General features: G+C 41.4%; 1 protein-coding gene across 7 annotated transcripts in view; it reads right to left on the minus strand.

Annotated features, from left to right (window-relative positions):
- Positions 1-20671, minus strand: part of SEMA6A (semaphorin 6A) — a 116601-nt gene that overhangs the window by 64765 nt on the left and 31165 nt on the right. The window lies entirely within an intron of this gene.

Genomic DNA, 20671 nt, shown 5'->3' on the forward strand with positions numbered 1-20671 from the left:
CTTTACCATAAAAATATGTACCCATAGATTTAGGTGCCATAAAACCAATACTACAACTTGCGATAAAATAAAGGAGAAAAGAACTGTCTAAAACCAGTGGTTTTTTCCCTGTGTTCCACTGACGCATTCACTCATTCACATTTCATGTACAAAAATATCCCTAAATCTTGAAGATAAAAGGAACCACAGGGGCCATTGGATACAGTGAAAAAAAACAGCACATAATACAGTAAATAGCTTATAATTCCCAGGCAAATTTCACAGAGACGTTGATCTGCAGGGGAAATCAGTGTAAAAGTGGGGTTTTCTTTTCATCCCTTCCAGAGTTTCAAACCTTTGATGCCGCCTGCCAAAGACTCCTTTTGAACAAAGCTATTTTACAGTAGTCTGTCAGTCATTCAAGATTTACGGGCAGAAAGTCAAACTTCATAACCTACATAGTCTTTGAAACTTAATTTGGCAAACAAAGTGCTAACTTGCTCCTCTGCAACACCATTTAATATTAGATACCTATGTCTCCTTTCCTGATGCCAAAAAAACCATTAACAAGTCTTGAGTGTTGCATCTTCAGTTGTAATTTCACAGACACAACTGATTCCTCATCTTTTACCCAGTTTGAAAATGTCACAATAATTAACTTGCCTTATCAGATACTTGCTTTCAACTAAAATCTCAGCTCCTATAACTTGATTGGAACAGAGACTCTGTTGCAGGGCGATATAGTCCATAAGGACTAATGATTTATTACACTCTGTGTTTGCCTATTATTATTCAAACACACAAACTGGAAACTTGGCTGATTCTCTATTTCTATTAACAAAATAAGTGAGAGACTGAGTTACACTGCGACTAGAAAAAATAAAATTTAATGTAAGGCAATGACTGACACCCTGACACCTTAACTGAACAAAGTGTCAGATGGATGGCAAAGGATAAAAATAACAAGAATAAATGCAACACAACGCAGACACTGTCTGTTTATTATACCTTGTATGAGAATGCACACTAGAAGATAGTACATACAAGCCCCAAGAGAAGCATTTCCATCTAGCGCTGGTTAGGCCGATAGCTGAGTATGATTACTGACACAGCTATGTCTGCCTGCAGACACTTTCTTTACCTGTTTCCTCCATCTGTCTCTTTAATCACCTCTTACATTTTCTCTTGACTGTTAGCTCTCTGGGGCAGAAACTGCTTCTTTCTATTTGTTTCCATGCCCAGTGAAACATCATTTGGGGCTGTTAGGAATGCCCAAAGTAGACATAAGCAGCAGAAGTAAATATAATACTCGGAAACACAGTTTCCCCTCAAAGGTTTGAATTAAAATTAAGATATACACATTAAAGGGGTTAATTCCTTTCTCTCTACACAATTTTTTGAAATGTAATTTTGCAGCTTTAAAAATTTTGCCCCTGTAAGTACACTGCGAAGTGACAAAACAAAGTGCCTTAATACACAAATAGATTGAAATTCTTTACATCTTGAAATTGTTACAGCCCAATGCAGCAGTTTTTCCAGAAATGCACATGAAGAGCAACAGTTTAACTGGAAGAACTTATCAAGCAATCCAATTCTTCCACTTAAACTGTATTCATCCACTGTATCAGTCTGCAGGCTGACAATTCAAACCACTTGGCTCACAGTGAGACTCTGGAGCATAAGAATAGCTGCTTTCTGCTACTCCCTATCAGCACATCATCCACTATCTAACAATGTGTGCACGCTATGAGGAAAGCATTACAATACTGCAGACATATCACTGCCACTCCACTCTAGAGCTTGAAAAACTTTTCCCATGGGTGATTCTGCACCACCATTCCCTACTTCTCATTCAGACATGTGTACTGCTCCACGTAAATATATAAGGGAGACAGCTTCCAGGAAAATGAACAATGCCCAGCACGCTTACTTTGTCATTTTAGGTACATGTTATCAGGCCAGATCTTTTTTCTTTTACCTGAAAAGAATTAATTGACAAATGAACTGACATATTGCCTTCTAACAAAGACTAAAAACTTAGTAGGTTTTTAAGTGTATGGAATTCTCTGTTATTCTTAAGGGTACCTTCTGGGGAAGAAACGAGGGAGAAGAGACAAAAAAAAGCATAATTCTCTGCTGCTCTAGTGCTAACACAGTTGTTACACAGTTAGCACAAATTCATACAAAGTAAATGCAAAGTGTCTACTTTGATCTGTCAACAATTCAGTTGATACATCTGTATGAATGCCTGTGCCAATAAAGTAACATTGAGTATGACTCAAGTTGCATCCAAAGGCAGCTTTTTACTAGGCGGTAATTATTCAAACATAACATTACTTTTGCTGTTCTTACAATGGTGGAAAGAGCTGTACTGTTTCAGTAGAATTTCAGAAAAGTGCTGATTTGAGAAGGTCACACCTATTTTTAGTACAAATTTCCTTTTCAGCAAATACTCAGCTTTGGTTGGGCTCCTGGGAGTGATGAAAATGTTCTCACTTGCAACGGTGCTGAAACTACTTTCTCATCAAAAGTGCTTGTGAACGCAGTGTCTGATGAAGCATAAGCAAAGACAGTGATGCTGAGTGAGTACAGGCACTGTCTCCAAATGGAAGTTTTGCAAACACCGGTGGAGAGATCTTCAGTTGCTGTAGACCACTGCAGTTCAATCTGGCCTCCATTAAGCCATACTGGTTGAGAGAGAACTGGCTCTGAGAACTCCAGTTCTCCCTGTTCAAAACATGATTACTGCTCCTATTGAAGGAAGCTAGTGGTGACAAGAGGAGTGCGTTTTGGTGGTGTTTTTTTATTAGCAGACACGCTAATAAAATACAGCCCTGGAAATGTTTTAAGAGCATGTTTTATAATCTATGTCTAATGGAATGACTTGTAGACATTGAGTTGGTGGGGTAGATCAGATTTCTTCCACACTTCAGAAAACCCCCAAGTAATCTGCTTCTTGCATGCCTAAGACCAATGCAAATACAACTTTATGCAAGATACTTGGTGCTCTGATTCTTCTTTCTGAAGCTGATGGTTTCAAATACCTGTGTAAGATGACTTGTTCCCTCCTTTTTGTCATACTATGATTAAGTATAAATAAACCATATGATCTCTTAATGTACATAGAAATTGAAGTTTTGCCTTCCTACATGGAGTAAGTTTTTCTGTTTGTACATACTAGTGCAATATAGTTGCTATTACTACTATATTTACTCACTCAAAGCCTATGTGTACATATAAATACACATATTCATATACATATACCCCCCATGTAGATGCTTGAAATAAGGGCATTTAATTTTTAAAAATCGTACTGCTGGCACAAAGGGGTTTCTGAAGCTAAGAAAGTAATGATCATTCTAAATCAAGGAGAAAAGTCTGATTTTTCTGTGCCAAGTGCCCTCCACTATGGCTATCCACAGCTGTCTGAGCCAACAAGAAGCCACCATGATGAGCTCTGCTTTTTGCTGTCTGATATTTTTAGTGTTTAGTGAACAACACTCTGGGTGGAAATGCATATAGAATAGCTGCTTGGCTAAGGAAATGATTACATGGCTGCTGCCATAATACCCTAGTAACCAGGTTATTGCATCTATAGCTTGTGAGTTCCAGAAAGGTTATACAAATCACATGAAAAATCCTAAATGGAACAGCTAACTTCCTGGTAAACTCTATAAAAGTGTAAGGCCAGATTTGATCTTGAGAACAAATTCAACAGCAACAGCAATGACTGCGTAGACACATTCTATAAATAACTGTTGAAAGGGACGTCTTCCATGTTAGAAAACCTCCCATGTCGTTGCTTTGGTCTCACTGTACTTTCAGCTAACCCCAGCGTAACTCCAAGTAAAATCAAAGTATGTAACCATGTAAGAATTTTCCCATGGCACAGTAAGCCTGCTCAGTAATGGACAGATCTTGTTATATTCATTTATTACAAACCTTCTTTATACCATGATGGGTTGTGTTCATACATGACAGCTGCACTTCGATCCACAAATTATTAAGCTTAATGTGAGAATTACCAGACAAAATTCAATGGTCTGTGTTATGCATGAAGCAAGACCAGAAAACCTAATGGCCATAAAAACCCATGACTGTCTTAAACAAATTCTTTTGTTTCTACAAACATGTAGAAATAACTTATTCTTCAAAAAGACAGCAAGTCTAGTAAGAAGGAACAGCATTTAACCAAACAGTGAGAAAACTAAAAACTGAAGCTGGATGAATTTGAACTACTACAAAAGGAAACATGCATGACCAGAAAAGTAGCAGCTTCTGTGAAGTGTCCCTGGAAATACTCAGCAAATAGCCCTTCTCATCACATTCAGCATTTCTTACCCTGGGAAAAACAAAAAGACCATAAAAAAGCAGGGAAGAAAAGATTTGAATTGCGTAACAGATGTAACAAAAAGATTTGAGATTCTCCTGCAGTAAGAGGTTTAAAGGCATGCAAGTGAATCAGAAACCCATGTCCTGCTTCAGCGTCTCACTGAAAGAGACAGAGCAAGATCTGTTTGCCTGTACATAAAAAAATACATATTGATCTACACAGCACATGCTTTGCCCTGCTGAAGGCAGAGCACAGAAACCAGTCGGCTGACCTGACTGCTGTTCCCTGCTATGGTGCAGATTTGCCATGAGATGCTGGCAAGCATCCTTCATCTCCTTTGGCTAAGTCTTTGGAAATCTCTGAGTGGAAGATGCTGCTACTGCTATTTACCCCTTTAAATTCACGGTTCCTAGAAAGTGAAAGACAAGAGTTCTGTGCAAGTCAGAGAAACGAATTAAGAATAATGCAACACCAACAACAAAAACAGAGGAATACAACCTGCAGGCTGCAGCTTCCAGAAAACGAGAAAAGTTAGGCCGGCACAGCAGAGCTGTTCAGGAGAGCATCCTTTGTCTACGCGCGTTTGGGTGGTGGGCTAGCTGCTGCTCAGCCACCTCGCATGGCTGCACCTTGCAGCAGAAAGGATCATGCAAAATGCCCAGGCTGTGTGGTGCCAAGGGGATCAGGCAGATGTGAGTGAACAGAAGCTCAGCGGGTGCTTGGGGAGCGCAAGAGAGAGGAGACACAAGTGGCTATCAGCAAGACACAGCATGGTGTGCCAGACATTACAACTGAATTGGCACGTGGCAGGACAGTGCCCAGAATGGCCAGCTTTTTTCTTGTGTCTTCCTTTCCCTGACAGTTGCTGCTCAGTCACCTGAATGGTGGTGCAGGTGGCCACAGAGACTTAATGCCAGCTCTGTGCCCATCATGTCTACCAACCTCCATCATCTTTTTGTGACCGATGGTGTGGCCATCATTCATCCTTCCTCTCCTGTCCTGCTCCTGTTGTCTCTACAGCTGGCCATTCATTTCATGTGGCCAAAAAAGCACTCTGGCACTCCAGGTATCTGGCCCTTATGCCAGAGAGGCTGGTGTGTGAATGCATTGGGGTAATCACCTGTACTCCTTCAAATCATGCAGTAACAAGGGGTTGCTCCTGAATGCTGGTGAGGGTAGGGAGGCAGTGCCCAAGGGAAGCCCCCACCTGTCCGGCATCCCTGTTGACCCTAAATTATGTGTATGAAGCACACCCTCTCTCATCTTTTGTGGACTATCAAAAAATTCTCCCCGACCATAAGAGGAATGCATGGGTGCCCTCTGCTATACATGCTTTACTACCATTTTAATTGGATTCAGTACTGCTTACTCATTGCCCAGCTGCCGTGGGCTGCACGCCAGATGTGACGATTAGGCCCAAGGGAAAGACACCAATGAGAGCGATTTTGCCTCATATAGTAAGCAACAGCATCCACCTCCATTAAAAAGCATAATATGAACTTCATTACTAGTCTGATGAAACACAGACGCATGGACCATGCAGATCTTCCCATGAAAACTTGCAAAAACGTGCGTCTAAAATAAAACTTCAGCCAAAATACAAAGTACTTTTCATGCATGTTTCAGGGGTACTTGCTTATTTTGTTCAGGTTTGTGCAAGCATGAGTCCTTACCAGCTTTCCTCTCCCCTCATTTGCAACTTTACAAGGCCATACATAACACACAATAATGTCAGCTGTGATACGTAACATCACTACCTCCTGCTTCAGTAAGCGATAAGTTGAAAAGATTTGGACAACCCCCAGGCAGCAGTGATGAGCCTCGGTCTGCCGAACGGTAGTAGCAGGTGTCAAGTCAGTAGGCAAAACTCAGCATGCTTAATACTGGCAACCTGTCTTGTCAAGATCAACATTACTGCTCGATCCAGTGCAGTGCAAAAAGAAAATGTAAAGAACAAATGGAGGCCTAAATAGGAGAAACCTTCTGCTGACCTGAGTGAGACATCCCCGATGACTGCAGCATTAATAGGATGCTGCTGTTCAGAGAGGGAACAGTCAGATGGAAGATTAACATCTCCCAGATGGAATTAGAAGCATCTCAGGCCTATCGATTTTGGTTGTAACCTTTACTGTAAACAGTCCACGGGGGCCTCATCAGCCACCTGTTCAGTGATATCTGCATTGAAATATAGAGCCAACGCAAATGAGAAAATGGCCACAGTTCCTTGCTAAAGCATCTGCTCTGTTCCATCCCTCTGTCTATGCATCACCAGCAGCAGCAAAGGTACAGGTTTTAGAGGAAGGGGTAATGCAGTGGCACTAGCTCTCTGACATGGCACCAGAAACAATGAACGCTCCATTTGTCATGATGTTGATGGTGGCGGTAGTCGTATTATATCATGCAATATTTCACTTTCTAATAATTGCTCAGTTTTATACTGAAATCAGGCTTGCCAAAACTGGGAGGAAAGCCATCTGTGCCTGGAGGATGACTGCCAGAAACATTTGCAATTTTATTTTGGGGTTATAAACCTGCAGAATGGAACAAAGGCAATGCCTAAATAACCCCTTTCACTCACCACCCCCAACCACACAGAGCAACAGACCTAACTCTGGAACAGTTTGGTTGGTCATTACAAAGATGTCTTTATTGTTTTTAAAAGCCTCACTCATTTAAGAGATAAAAATAGCTCTATTGATTATTTGTGGGACTTCAGCAAACCTCTGTCAAGATTTTGAACTGATTTAAGAGCTAAATGTAGCAATCAGTGCCTTTTGACAGGAGAGAACGCCATCTCTAATATATACTTCGCTGTTTCTTCTCAGCATGCTTAATAGAAAACAGATACACTACCAGCAACACCATTACTCTCCCCAACCCTCTCTTTGCCTGGGAAATATCAGTGCCAGTCAACTGACCTTCCATTCTCTCATCTGATGGGTGGAATAAAAATTATGCAGCTGCAGGTAACCCAAAGCTGTAATGGGAAAGAAATGTGGCCTCCCTTTGTTTTCCCCTCCTTTTAGATAACAAAGGTGAAACACGAAGCCTGATACATTTTCACAACGGTATTGACAATTGTCACTGATTAAAAGTTTGACACAGCCCTGCAGACATTGTCTCAGCTGCCACGTGCCTGCTGTAAACATAACATTAGTATCAGGCAGTAATCCTAAAACAATCCCTACAGCTCAGCCAACTCTTCAGGTCAGATTCCCTCAGATACTTAGCATTTGCTTCCTTTCACTGCTGGTACATACTTAAATGGATTGCAGCCCTCCTCCACTCTCTAACCAGGAAGAAAAACTTAATTTCCAGTCCTCTTACATCTGCATAACAGATCAGATCGATATACAAGGGCATAGGTTAACTTTGAAGAAAAAGTTAGGATCCCATAGATCATTTCACTGTGTTCAAAGCTCAATGTAATCACAAACAATTCTCCTTTGCTTTTTGTTAATGCAAGAAACGTTCATGCATTTAATGCATGAACCATGGCTGTATTCTTCAGGAAGCTTGTTTCATTTATTTGAAATGGAATTGTCCATTTTTTAAGGTGATAAAACAGTAGAGAAATGCAAATCCTCACATTTAAGTCAGCTGTAAAGTAATCAGAGCATACTGCTTAGCTTTCGTGCAATTTGGCCAGTTCTGGCCCTAAATCCATTTATGCAAAAATTGACTCATTAACCCAGCTTCATTCACCTTGAGTGAAACAGCAAGTTTTGTCAGAGTATTTTTTCAAAAGACACCAATCAACTTTGGCATGAAGTGGTCTGATACAACATCAAACTATGTCCCTACCCTCAAAATGTGAATGAAATCTATGGTAACACTGCAAATGCTAAGAACAGACATTACCATTCACATATTAATTACTCCGGCTGTGGACACCATACTACCCAAAAGTGCTTTACCCCAACAGCCACCTCTGGAGAGCCCACCGCTTGTTCCACACTGCAATAGTCTAGTCGTGGCAGCAGGAAAACTCAGGCCAAACCTCAGCATTGTATTCTGGGGAAGGCTGCTCAGCATAAGGACATGCAGACACATTGTGGTCAGGCAAGCTGACTGCTACAGGTGGAAAAAAGGGTAAAGCTTTTCCCTCTGGAAATCAGGCAAACTCATCAGGATAGGTTATGTTTGTCTATGACAGATAAAAAATGCAGGTAAGAAAAGAGTTCTCAATATGTTTTTATAATTTTAGCCCCTCGTTTGTTTATGAAATCAGTTTTCTCATGTTTCTCTGCACCTTGCAGAAAAGCATGAAATAGATTACTGCAAAAATGTCCACAAAACAAATGTAATCCCTGAGGGAAATTTTTAAAATGCCTGTGGATAAGCACAAGCAGGTAGACAAAAAAAACCAAAGGACTCTGAGTGCTAAGAAAACAATCAAATTAACTGGTAACATTGTCTCTCAGCACTACCTCTGACATCTCCCTCTCTCAGACATCCATCCATTCACATATGCCCATATATTCATAGATATTCACCCAAACCTAAAAGGCTCAGCTATCACAGGAAAGGTTTTTTATTAAAACTTTAGAGAAATTTCATAGATTTCTATCTTTCATGATTACTCTTTGTTGCCCAATGTTTTTTGCTGGTATTTTTGGAAACCTTAAAGGGGTAGAATAAATCTGACTCCGAGACAGAAAATCTATGTAGTTTGCTTTTCCTCTGAGATGAGCATGATGCTTGCAATAATACAGTTCCTGCGGATTGCTAGTAATTGCTACCTGCAAGTGGCAGACTCTGAGCTTTGCTCCACCTAGACTCATGCCCAAGATATTCCCAAATTTTACATCATATATAATCCAAACAGATTTTTGGACAAGTTAATATAAGAAAGTACTCTACCCTCAAAATGCCTTTTGAGTAAAGGGATCACCTCAATATCCCAACATGGCACATTTTTCACTCTTCTCTTCGTTCCACTGCTTCAGGGTTATGAAGAAAACAGAAGGCGAAGCAAGAAGCCAACAGATACATAAGAAAAATCCTACATCCAGGATACTGCTGAGACAAATGATATTGTCTGTTAACCTGGACATAAGGTTAATTACTGTAATTCAATTTATTTTAAAGGAAAATGCTATATGCAGATATCATCAATTAACCTCTGAATATAAAAATCACAATTCCTGTAATTAATAGAACAGTGCAAGAGCACTTGAATTACTGGGGGTCTGTTACTGCGAGGCAACATGAACTACCTGATGTGATTTCAAGGGCGAACTTAAAATTGAGGTGGTGTGGGTCAGAAAAAGTGAGAGAAAGAAGATTACAGCTAGACAGAGATGAGCCCCTGCACCATATAAATACACTACTCTCTTCTGACACACATTCACCCACTTACTGAAGAATACAGGCATCCTTACACATTTGTTCACACCTGCTTCTTAGCACAGCATGAGGGAATTAGAGCAGCATAGAAAAGGAAGTCAAAGCAGCATTGACAAATGCCTGTAGTACAAGTTACAAAAGCAATAGCTCTGTTATTATGTGCTTTACTTCTTTGGAAAAGCTGTGGAGAAAAAGGTTCAGTGTAGCAAGAGAGAACAAGCCCACTGAGTATGACTGCCTGAATGGGGCATGATAGATGAGCTTCCTTGCGGATAGGAAAAGCCTCTAATCCGTTCTCCGGCTCATTGGTAGAGCAAGGCAAAGTCATTCTCTTCTTTTGCAGGAAATATCCTCTGTCTTTTCAATACCACGTGCAGGGTTTTTGCAAAGGACAATCCAGACTGTCACCCAGATGAGACAGCAGCCTGTTTCCAGGTCCTGCGCTAGGGCAGGCTCAGCTATGCAGCCCCAAACCCCGCAGCAAGACAAAGACACTTCTATATCGCTCACACGTCCTACAGCTATTTTAGGAATGATTGGCTACATTCAGGTTCCAACTGCAAATAATGAGATACACGGGAAGAGAAGTCATTGTCATGGCACCAGCACACAGCTAACGACTGATGCTGAAAACATCATTACTAATATTCCAGCTAATTTTGTGGAGTTGAAAAAAACCATGCTGTGTGCAACAGACAGAACGCAGGCATCATCCCAGTGATGAAATAACATCCACCAGCACCAGGACGGGAAGACTCTCGCTCTGGGGTTCACTGAAGAAAGTTTGGCTCTAACTGAAGTACTAAGGCTTTCTCACACAACCAAAGACCTATTCCCAAACCTCCTCCTGTTCTTCCCCATCCCTGCAACTTCACTCCTTAAAGGTGGGGGATGCAGGAAAAACAATGGTTCATTAGCTGAGTGCATCTATGTGAATTCAGCAAGATTGCTTGATGAGTAGACACACACAGTTACGCGTTTTTAACAAGTCTGCCAGGTGTTTTTGAACCCAAATGAATCCTTCCTAGCTTGCCTGACAGAACAGAAATTCCTGTGCAGGAACAGGGAAGAAGACAGCATAGCTGGCAAACTGCTACTCTTATTTCTTACTCTGCAGTTCTGCTGCTTATGTGATTTATATCAAATGCTGCAGGGAGAGTTTCCTCTAACTTTGGGTTGGCCTCAATAATGTGGACATTCAGCTGATCAGCTGCCAGGAGCTTATCTACAGCCAAGACCCAAATTCCTGCCAGCAGATAGAAGAGGAAAAAAGCACAAAAGACATTAGACTAGAAAATCAAATTACTTTTTAATGAGACTGAAGGCTGTATGCATGAACCATGCTGAACTCACTAGAAAAGCTTGAAGAGATCCAGGTTGGCATCAAGGTGTGACGTTCTCGACTGGAATCCAATCCGGCAACCCCATGTCAAGTCTTGCCTACGTGTATGAATGATGCCTCACAGATTATGCTTCCTTGCACCAGAGAGCAGTGACTCCCCAGCATGCAGCACAGTCACACAGTTAGCAGTAAAAACTAAAGGGCATTGCCTTGTTTTTATTTATGCCAGTGGAAATGCTGACACTGACACCTGCTAGATTGTGGAGTATTGATTCCCACTGGACTTCAGAAAGACCTGTAGCTGCTTACAGCTTATACCATCTGCATCAACTCAAGGGTGATGTTGCTTTACCTATTTATAAGCCCTCCAATTATAGAGAACTGTATATATTTAATACTTTGATCCTCGTAAAAGTACATATCCTTACATGAAGACTCAGTTAAATTCTGCTAATTTTATATGGCTTATGGGCAAAGTCTCCCATCTAATGTGAGGAAATGGAAATACTGCATCCAAATTTCCTGTGAAATTTGAGGTTATACTTTATCTTTTAAAAGAAGAAATTTTTGGTTTGGTTTGAATTCCTGCTTTCTTAGAGTAAGCAATTTAGATGCTCTTGGTCATATTCCATGCTGTATTTCCTCTTGTTAAAATTTGCCTGTGAGCAATTCAAAACAGAATCTCATGGGTATTATCCTTCTGTGGTAAACATCACTACATCGGCTTTAAGTAAGAGACTATTCTTGCACATGCATGCCCCTATATTCAACCTGTGCTTGTGAAAAAGCTAATTTTGCAGTGTCTATGACTATATACATTGACAATTTCTGGTATCCTGAACAACAGGACTGTCCTGGTTTCAGCTGGGATAGAGTTAATTGTCTTCCTAGTAGCTGGTATAGTGCTGTGTTTTGGGTTCAGTATGAGATGAGCGTTGATAACACACTGATGTTTTTGGTTGTTGCTAAGTAGTGTTTAGACTAAGTCAAGGATTTTTCAGCCTCTCATGCCCAGCCAGCAAGAAGGCTGGAGGGGCACAAGGAGTTGGGAGGGGACACAGCCAGGGCAGCTGACCCAAACTGGCCAAAGGGGTATTCCATACCATGTGATGTCATGCCCAGTATATAAACTGGGGGGAACTGGTCTGGGGGGGATTGCTGCTTGGGAGCTAACTGGGCATTGGTTGGCAAGTGGTGAGCAATTGCATTACGCATCACTTGTTTTGTATATTCCAATCCTTTTATTAGTATTGTCATTTTATTATTGTTATTATTATCATTATTAGTTTCTTCCTTTCTGTTCTGTTAAACTGTTCTTACCTCAACACACAAGTTTTATTTTTTTTCCGATTCTCTCCCCCATCCCACTGGGTTGGGGGGAAGTGAGTGAGTGGCTGCGTGGTGCTTATTTGCTGGTTGGGGATAAACCACGACAAGGACCAATACCACCTACAAAACGGTCTGTGATGGCTCAATGAAAAAGCTTTTTGGAGGAGGTCTTCTCTCAATGACTTGCAGCAACAAAGAGATCCGAAGGACATCCCTTCAGGCACTTCCCCGCTTCTGATGGAAAAATGCAACTTTGAAAGAAAGCACCTAACCTACCAAATCTTTTCTGGAAGCTCTGAGGGACCCTGTTACCTGTCATCCACTTTACCTCAGGGTTGTCAGCAATAGCTTTTTCTAGACACCAGCCATAGAGGTACCTCAGGGGGACGAACAGCCCAGAACAACTTCACGCTCTCACAAAAATTCCAGAAAGGAGAAACACCTTTATTTAGCTCACTTACCAGTAAGCTATGCTTACTGCATGTGGAGTCAGAAAGATGTCCAGCCACAGAACAAATGGCACTCTCAGAACATGCTGAAGAACAACTTTATTAAAAAAAAATAGTATTGGAATATTGAGTGTGTTCTCACATATTTAAAAAAACAGGGGAGAAAAGGTGGAAATTCACTGATAATTTACAATTACCTCATTGAACACTGGTGCCTATCACAACTCCCCTCCTTAATTTAGAGCTAGAAACCAATTTTTTTCCCCTCAGCAAATTACCATACTTTTCTTCGCTGGTGTCCTAAAAGTATTACTTACTGCCCCAGACAGGAAGAAACAATCTGCACAGAGTCTGCATGGAGGGGCATGCAGCCAGGAACGGCAACACAAACCTGTGACTAGCAAGACGAAGTTGCAAACTGGCAATGCTCTACAGTAGTGCTGTTATAAAGAACAAAATTGGTTTGTGAGACTGAAAACTCCGATGCCTCCCTGGTACAGGCTGTGAGAAATGCTTGCGCACTTCCTTTCTGAATCCTAAGGAGCTCCCCACAATCCCTTCCCTTCCCTGCACTTACATACAGGGTCTCTCTCTCGTAAAAGGACTTGGCTTTCCTCACACAAGAACAGATTTGGCTTTCCTTACACCAGAACAGATCACACACACCCTTACGTTCCCCAAAAGCTGAGAACGTTATTTTTGCTTCAAGCTTGTGAGGACAGATGGTATCTTCCCTCTTTTTTGGACAGCTTTAAGAAGATAGCTAGTGCTTCACATAAATAAAAAAACAGCTCTTCATGATCAAAGGATGACTAAACTTGGAATATACCTCTTAATGTACATTTTAATAAAGCTGACTTGTGACTTTATTTCTCTTAGCTGGATGCTGGTAAGCTCTGAAGGCAGGTGTTACATGGAGAAACTGGGATAGAGAGATGTGGTACCTTTCTTCCAGGAGCTGGACAATGAAGAAGATGGAGAGAAAGCTGCTTCCTCCTGGAGCTCACCAGGTATGTTCCTTCTTTTTCTGTCATGGAGACAGATCAACTGCCGTGCTCTTTCTCAGTCAATAGAGCTAGGCACCCTCCTTTCCCTTGACCTGCCAAAGGTAACCATTTCCCCCTGCCAGGAAAGAAGCATGTCGCCCTGCTGTGTGTTCCCCAGGGGCTGGACACAGTCATCCAGACGAATAGTGCCTGACTGGAAAAGCAAATGAGGACAGAAATCTTTTCAGCACACTTTAGTCTCTTCTCTTGCTATGCATGCTTAGAAATACGCACGGTCAAACATATTAGAAGAAAAATGCTAAGCCACACATCCTTCATAGGGTCCTCCTGCCTAGATCTCTCTCAAGTAGGGTTAACGGTACTGCATGAACCAACACACACAAACTCCATAAAAACCTTTCATTTCCAATATGCCACTTTCAAGGTATTTCTAATGTAAACGCACACAAAGGTATGCTCTCTTTTATGACAGGCCTGAAACAAAGCAGCTCTAATTAGCAAAACCAGATATGACTTTAGAGGTAGCACAGTTTTGAACGCAAGGATAAGAAACCTCTCCTTTGAGCCTATTCATCAGCAAGCAGTCTTCCATCTTTCCTCCTTCCTATATCCTTTTCTCTTTGACTCTGCAGATCTATACAATAGATGAATTGATGATTTCCTACAATAGCAATTTGATTACTGATTGCTGCTTTGTCACAAACCAACCGCACATCATCTACAGTCAACCAATGTCCTGCATCAGCTGAACAAAGTAGTGCACTACACAGCCCTGTCCACGCTATCCCTTCCATTGCTGGCTGGACCCAACTACAAACTAGAAGACTGTAACCTACTTTCTGTCTGTCACTGGTGCAATAATAAAGTTTGGGCTACAACCCACATGGCAAACTACCGCTTGGGATTAAAGTAATGCTACCAACAGAAAGAGAAAAGTATCTTCACTGGCAGAAGACATTACTGCACTGGAGCTCCTTTTGGTTTTTTTTTCCTAAACTTGTATTTTACCCCAAGAATGATAGGCCTTGTCCGGAAAAGTTTACAATCCACATACATATGTGGATAAAGGAGGTTTTTTAAATTTTTACAGGTACAAGAAAAGCTGTTCCTACCTGCAGTTCTCTTGATTCAAATACACAAGTCTTCTTTGGCCCTGTTCTTTCTCTAAGCAAACATTTCAGTCACTAAACTGTAAAAATATTGACAGCATTTCAACAGCGTAACAGCATCCATAATAACTGACTTCCAAGATCCCAAACTGCTCAGATCAATGTTTTGGGCTTGAACAAACGCATTCAATTGCTGACCTCCAGTCCAGCACCAAGTCCTTAAAAATTGAATCACGCACACATGCACACACATGGGATGCATTCCCCAAGATAGATGAGTTATTGCTTGCAGTTTTTGTTTCAGCAGGGACATGGCTTCAGAGCACAGTTTAGCAGTTCAAGGAGCACAAACATGATGATTCATCTCACTGTAAATACTCAACTCATAATCATGCATTTGTTTAGTTTTTCCATCACTACCAAGGGGTCAGTCAGAGCTCCATTTCTTCCTAGCTATACCTACCAAAGTTATTCAAATAACAAAAGAGTTGTTATCAAATCTTTTTCCTAAACAGCAGACTTTAGAAACACTAATGTTTGAAAAACCCTGGGCAGGGTCTGGGAACGGATTGCAGAATTCATCACTCAGTGTTGGTGCAATAACAAGAGAAATGATGCCTCACATTTTTTCAGTTGTCTTATGAAAGTTTTTGTTCATTCTGTCTAATCAATCAAATTAAATTACGTTTAATTATTAGACTCCAACAGCTGGGCTTAACCAGAATAATCTAATTATCACAACAAATAAAAGCAAACCTCAGTCACAATGTCTTGGACAAATTGAAGGTTTAACATGCAAACAGTTACCAGATGATAGAACTAAAAGAATATGGTTTCACTCAACAGTCATTAAGTTTCAGTTCTAGCAGTCATGAAAAGGAAGATTTTAAATATTACCATTCTTTTTCAAAGAAAGAAAGACAGACAGACAGGCAAAAATTCAGTACTGAAGGAGGACAGTGCCACGAGCACCAGGGACAAAACAGAAGAACGACAGCCATCTCGGCACATTGCAGCTTTGTGTTAAAGCCATAGCCGGATCTGGTATGATACAAACAGCAGCAGCAATTCCCTTGTGACTGCAGTGTTGTGTGAAGCTACACACAAAACACTTCACTGATGTCTCTCAGGGACCAGAGGAGGCTAAAGGTCTATTTTAGCTAACTATTCTAATCCTCCCAAACCAACACTTACCTTCCTCTTCAACCACAGCAGCGGCTAAAAGCCTAACTAAGCACTGCTTTGAAGATCTTGCACTTAATAAAGGTGTGTAAGTTTAATTTCTAAGTAGAAGTTACTAAAAATAAACTTTATAAAGCTCACTAGTCTGTATCTTTGGTATCCAAAAGCAATGAAGGCTTCTGAGAGACTAGGAACTATCTCTGAAAAAAGCAACAGACACTACCACATCTCAGTCTTGCATTGCTTACCATTTACTCCTCCCCCTCCCCTTATTTTGCTGACAGCAAGGTGGACAATACATGAAAATTTGATTCTTGGTAAGCCGAGTCATGTAAATTAGCTTAATGAAATAGATGACTTTGTGTACGTCCCTTTGATACTGATTAAGCTCAAGTATCCACTCAGCTAATGACTAAAGCAATACCATGAGAGCTCTTGTGGAGGTGTCATAGCTATACTTTCTTTTTTAAACAGCCCTTTACTCAGCACTTATTTCTATCATCTCAGATCCCCCTGGCCAGGAAAACAGGCCAGCTTCCAAACAGCAGACAGAAGCAGTTAGCAGCTTAAGACATGACTGACACAACATAAAAATCTGCAGCTACTTTGCACAGCTTGGGCCTCAACATACAAAGGAGATATGCCTTTGTGCCCCCAGTTTTCAAAGCAGATTACCAGTGCGCTGCAAGGGGCTGCTTTGACTCTGTAATTATAGCCATCTTAATAATGATCTGTTCGATGGCTGCCTACTGCTGGTGCCCAGACAGTTTAATCACTATGCATTCAACTGTAGAGAACTAGCTATCCTTCCTGTCTTTTGAAACATGGGACATGTTGTGTGAAGGCGGTGTAAATGAGCTCCCCCTGAACTAGCTGGCTAATATACTTTCATCATTTAAAGCCTAAATTATAAAACAGACCAGTAAAAGTGATAATGCATTGCCTCTTATTACAAAAAGATGTTTCACCTCAGCTGCAGTAGATGAATAGTCACTCCTTACCAAGCCTATACATACATTATTTATTGAGCACCAGCTGTGTGCTCGGCACTGTACAGACACAGAGAGATGCACTTCCTACTCCTGGGAAGCTTTTATACTCTAAAGTAGTGGAGTTTGGCATTCATTCTGCATGTAGAAATCCCATTGACTTCACTACGGGGAGCAGTTGCAGAAGCAGGTATTAAGGCATTTTGAACAAGCCAGTATAGTATCAAGTAGTAGGTACAGTGAGAAATAAAATTCAAGCAGTGCTCCTATATGGACTATGTTTTAGGCCTTGTGGAAGCTACTGTGAAGAGCGACACAGAGGAGGTATGAATATACCTGAGCACATGTGATGACGCAGTGTTACAAGTTCCAATGACCCTTAGTGCTGATGCTGGCTGCATCTCTCCACACCTCACTGCTGTGGGGTTGCTGTCTTAACCTGTTCTCATACTGTGATGCTTTCAAGGCAATACTGATCCAGTCATGTCCACTGATGGAAGAACAAATGTCCAGTGTCTCCCAGTGCCACGGATTTCTTAGGACTCCTAGCTGAACACTAAGAGTGGGCCTAATGTGAGAAGGAGACATGAATCACCACAACCTCCAAAATGTATTTTATGCTTGGGATTAAATCCTGCTCTCAGATTCATACAAAGATTTCCCACACTAAAGAACAGAAGTGGCTGAAAGTACAGTTACATTTACACACAGTGGATGGAAGAACCTGGAAAAGAAATGGGGAAGAGCAAGGCTAAAGTGGAAAAAAAGTAGGGAGCAGACCTGAGTACAGGCACTGGGAAGCAGAGAACAAAGACTGAAAACTGGGAAGCTGGAGGTTCAAACAGGTGAAGCAGGCTAGGGAGGGAGAGCTGTCATGGCATCTGGGCATGGAGGGAGAGAAATGATCGGTGAGTGGGAGATGTAGTGAAAAATACAAAGATGAAAAGGACATTTCAAAATTAATATAGCTGTAAAAGACTGTGAGGCAGTAGGACAGGTGCAGATATGTGTAAAGGAATCTTCAGAAGTGAAGGAAGGCAATTACAGGCAAAGGGAGAAGAAAGGGAAAAGATTCAGAGGAGAACCCTAAGAAAATGGAATAAGAGAAGGACATCAGCTGGATGGAAGGAACTTAAAGAGTAAGAAAACACATTGTTAAAGCTACTGTTGTATATCACACTCATTTTCATTTGGAGTCCGTGCTTGGAAATTGGGTCTCATGGGTGTGTGTTATTTTGTTCCTTTACTAAGTTGTCAACTTTTTAATCTTACAGAAATAATTCAAGGAGAGGGAAGGACACAAGGAAGTGTTCTGCATATTAAAGGAGGCAGCGATGCTGCCCTCTCAGCAGCTGGCTTACGGGAAGGCTGTACGTCCCAATACTATGGGTAAATCCAAACACAGGTTCACAGCTTGTGTCCCGTGGGTCACTACTGGATGAAAAGACAATTCCCCACCACTTCCGTCAGCACCTGTCTGGTCACAAGCCTTCTAAATACATTAAAATACCTTAAATACTTTCTTAAATGCACTCTTACATGCCAGCAATCACTGTAGTTGTCTGAGATGCATTCTGATCATAAATGAAAGGGAAAGTAGCTTTCAGATCATGGGTGGGAAGGCAGGTGGTCCACCAAACAACAATATCACTCTTGTGAGATCCAAACTAAAAAAAACTGGAGACTTACTGAGCAAAGGGAATTTTGCCTGTGCATGAGAATTGTCCTCATGTTTCAGAGATGAAGGATTTGGAGTCTGGGCCCAGCTCCCTGTGTGTATCCATGTGTGCCTTGATTTATATAGTAATCGTGTCTGTTGCCTGCAGCACAGGGACTTGTTATAAAAGCACAGGAAAACATCCTCCTGCAGAGCACTACCGTACACCTCAGTCAGCGGCTGCATCGGAGAGGACTGACAAATGGCCCACAAGGAGGGGAAAAGACTTCTCCGCTGCAAGGTGGGATGGAAGAAGACCAAGATGGGAAGGACAGAGTTGGGGGAGAAGCACAGGCAGTGGGAAGGGAACCTGCAAGAAATGAGAGGGAGCAAGGATATATACAGAAAGCCTAACACAACTCGTACCTAACTTGCCTCATGGGAGTTGGGTAGATAAATCTAAATGGAATAGACCTCTATTTTCATACAGCTGCAAAGATAAACATCCTTCCCATGAAACCATTATAAATCCCTCATCTTCAGGGTTGATTTAAAAATTTTAACTCAGCTGTTGCAATTTGTATCGGACTGGAATTTGGCATTCCCAGACATCAAATCAATTCCACATGACAAGGGGATCTACAATGCTCCATTTTACAGCCTGAAATTATACTTTCAAGGGTTCTAAATGTTTCCTACGCCACTCCAAAGTGAAAGAAAGACTAGGCTAATTTTTAAAACGAGGGATCAGTTTAGCTCTCAGTAGAGCCAGTGGAAAGATTCCCACTGGATTTAAAGGATCCAGTCAGAAATACAGATGATGTGCCTTCAGCATTCTTCCTCACAAAAACAACGAAAAAGATGAAAAAGCAACAAAGCACAAATATTTAAGATGAGAACATTTAAGTCCTGAGTACATACAATAGATAGTTGACATTGGTATATCACTTACCAGTCTGCCATGCTGTTATCCAACACATTGTTGTTGCTTGCACACAGTCATTCACTGATCTCCATGCCGTTTTTCCATGCATTTTTCTCCTAATACTGTCTTATTTTAATGGGGTTACATCTCCTGCACAAGGTTAGTATCCCATATGGCAAAGATCAGGAGCAATGCACTGTTAAACTTTCAAACTGCTAAAAATATGCAAACTGTGGGTCTGGATCCTGAAAAACGTAGGCAGACAAAACTGCCATTTAATTTAATAAAGTAAATGGAAGTGTAGCCAGCAAGTCAGACCTTACAAAATTAATATTCTGCACTAGCTAGTCTGCTAGTTTATGTTACAAGATGTGTCGGGCACTGCAAAACGCAACATACCAAATTCAGCCTCACACAACCCTACAGCAGGAATGTTCTGTTTATTTATATGGAAACGTTACTACTAAACAAGCACTGGAACCAGTGAAGCCTGGTTGTTAGGAATTTGTGTCCTGATGCTGATGTCTTTAAAAGGACAGAGTTTCCCACATGCCCTTCGCCTCTCTGAAGCCACAATCTTCCACCTGCTTGCCTGGTTTCAGGAGAGACCTTAGAAAACCACTACTTTGCAGCCTGGGCTAAGTCAACCCAAAAACTCACAAGTTACTGGGAGCTGACAACTGTGTGTACGCAGACAATACGATCACACAAGTCTTGTTTCTTTAGGATGCCAGGCTAAAAATATAGCCATTTGCATTAATTGCTCAGAAGAATTTCAGCCCTGAACTACAGTGGGAATTGTACCCCCGGTTGCACAGAGCCAAATTTAGCCCTGGAGACTGAATGAGGCTGAGCTTATCTCTGACCCCCTCCCTTCTGTGGATTTCAGACACTTCCTTCACCCTGTCCTCACACAGTTGTTTGTGCTTAATTGGAAACAGTTGAATTTCCTGTTATCCCATAAGCAAACAAAGCACCTCCTCCACCAGCACTGGGATCCCTGCTTGGCTGACTTTAAATA

The sequence above is a fragment of the Aquila chrysaetos genome, chromosome Z, assembly GCF_900496995.4.
Source record: "Aquila chrysaetos chrysaetos chromosome Z, bAquChr1.4, whole genome shotgun sequence".
Taxonomy (NCBI): domain Eukaryota; kingdom Metazoa; phylum Chordata; class Aves; order Accipitriformes; family Accipitridae; genus Aquila; species Aquila chrysaetos.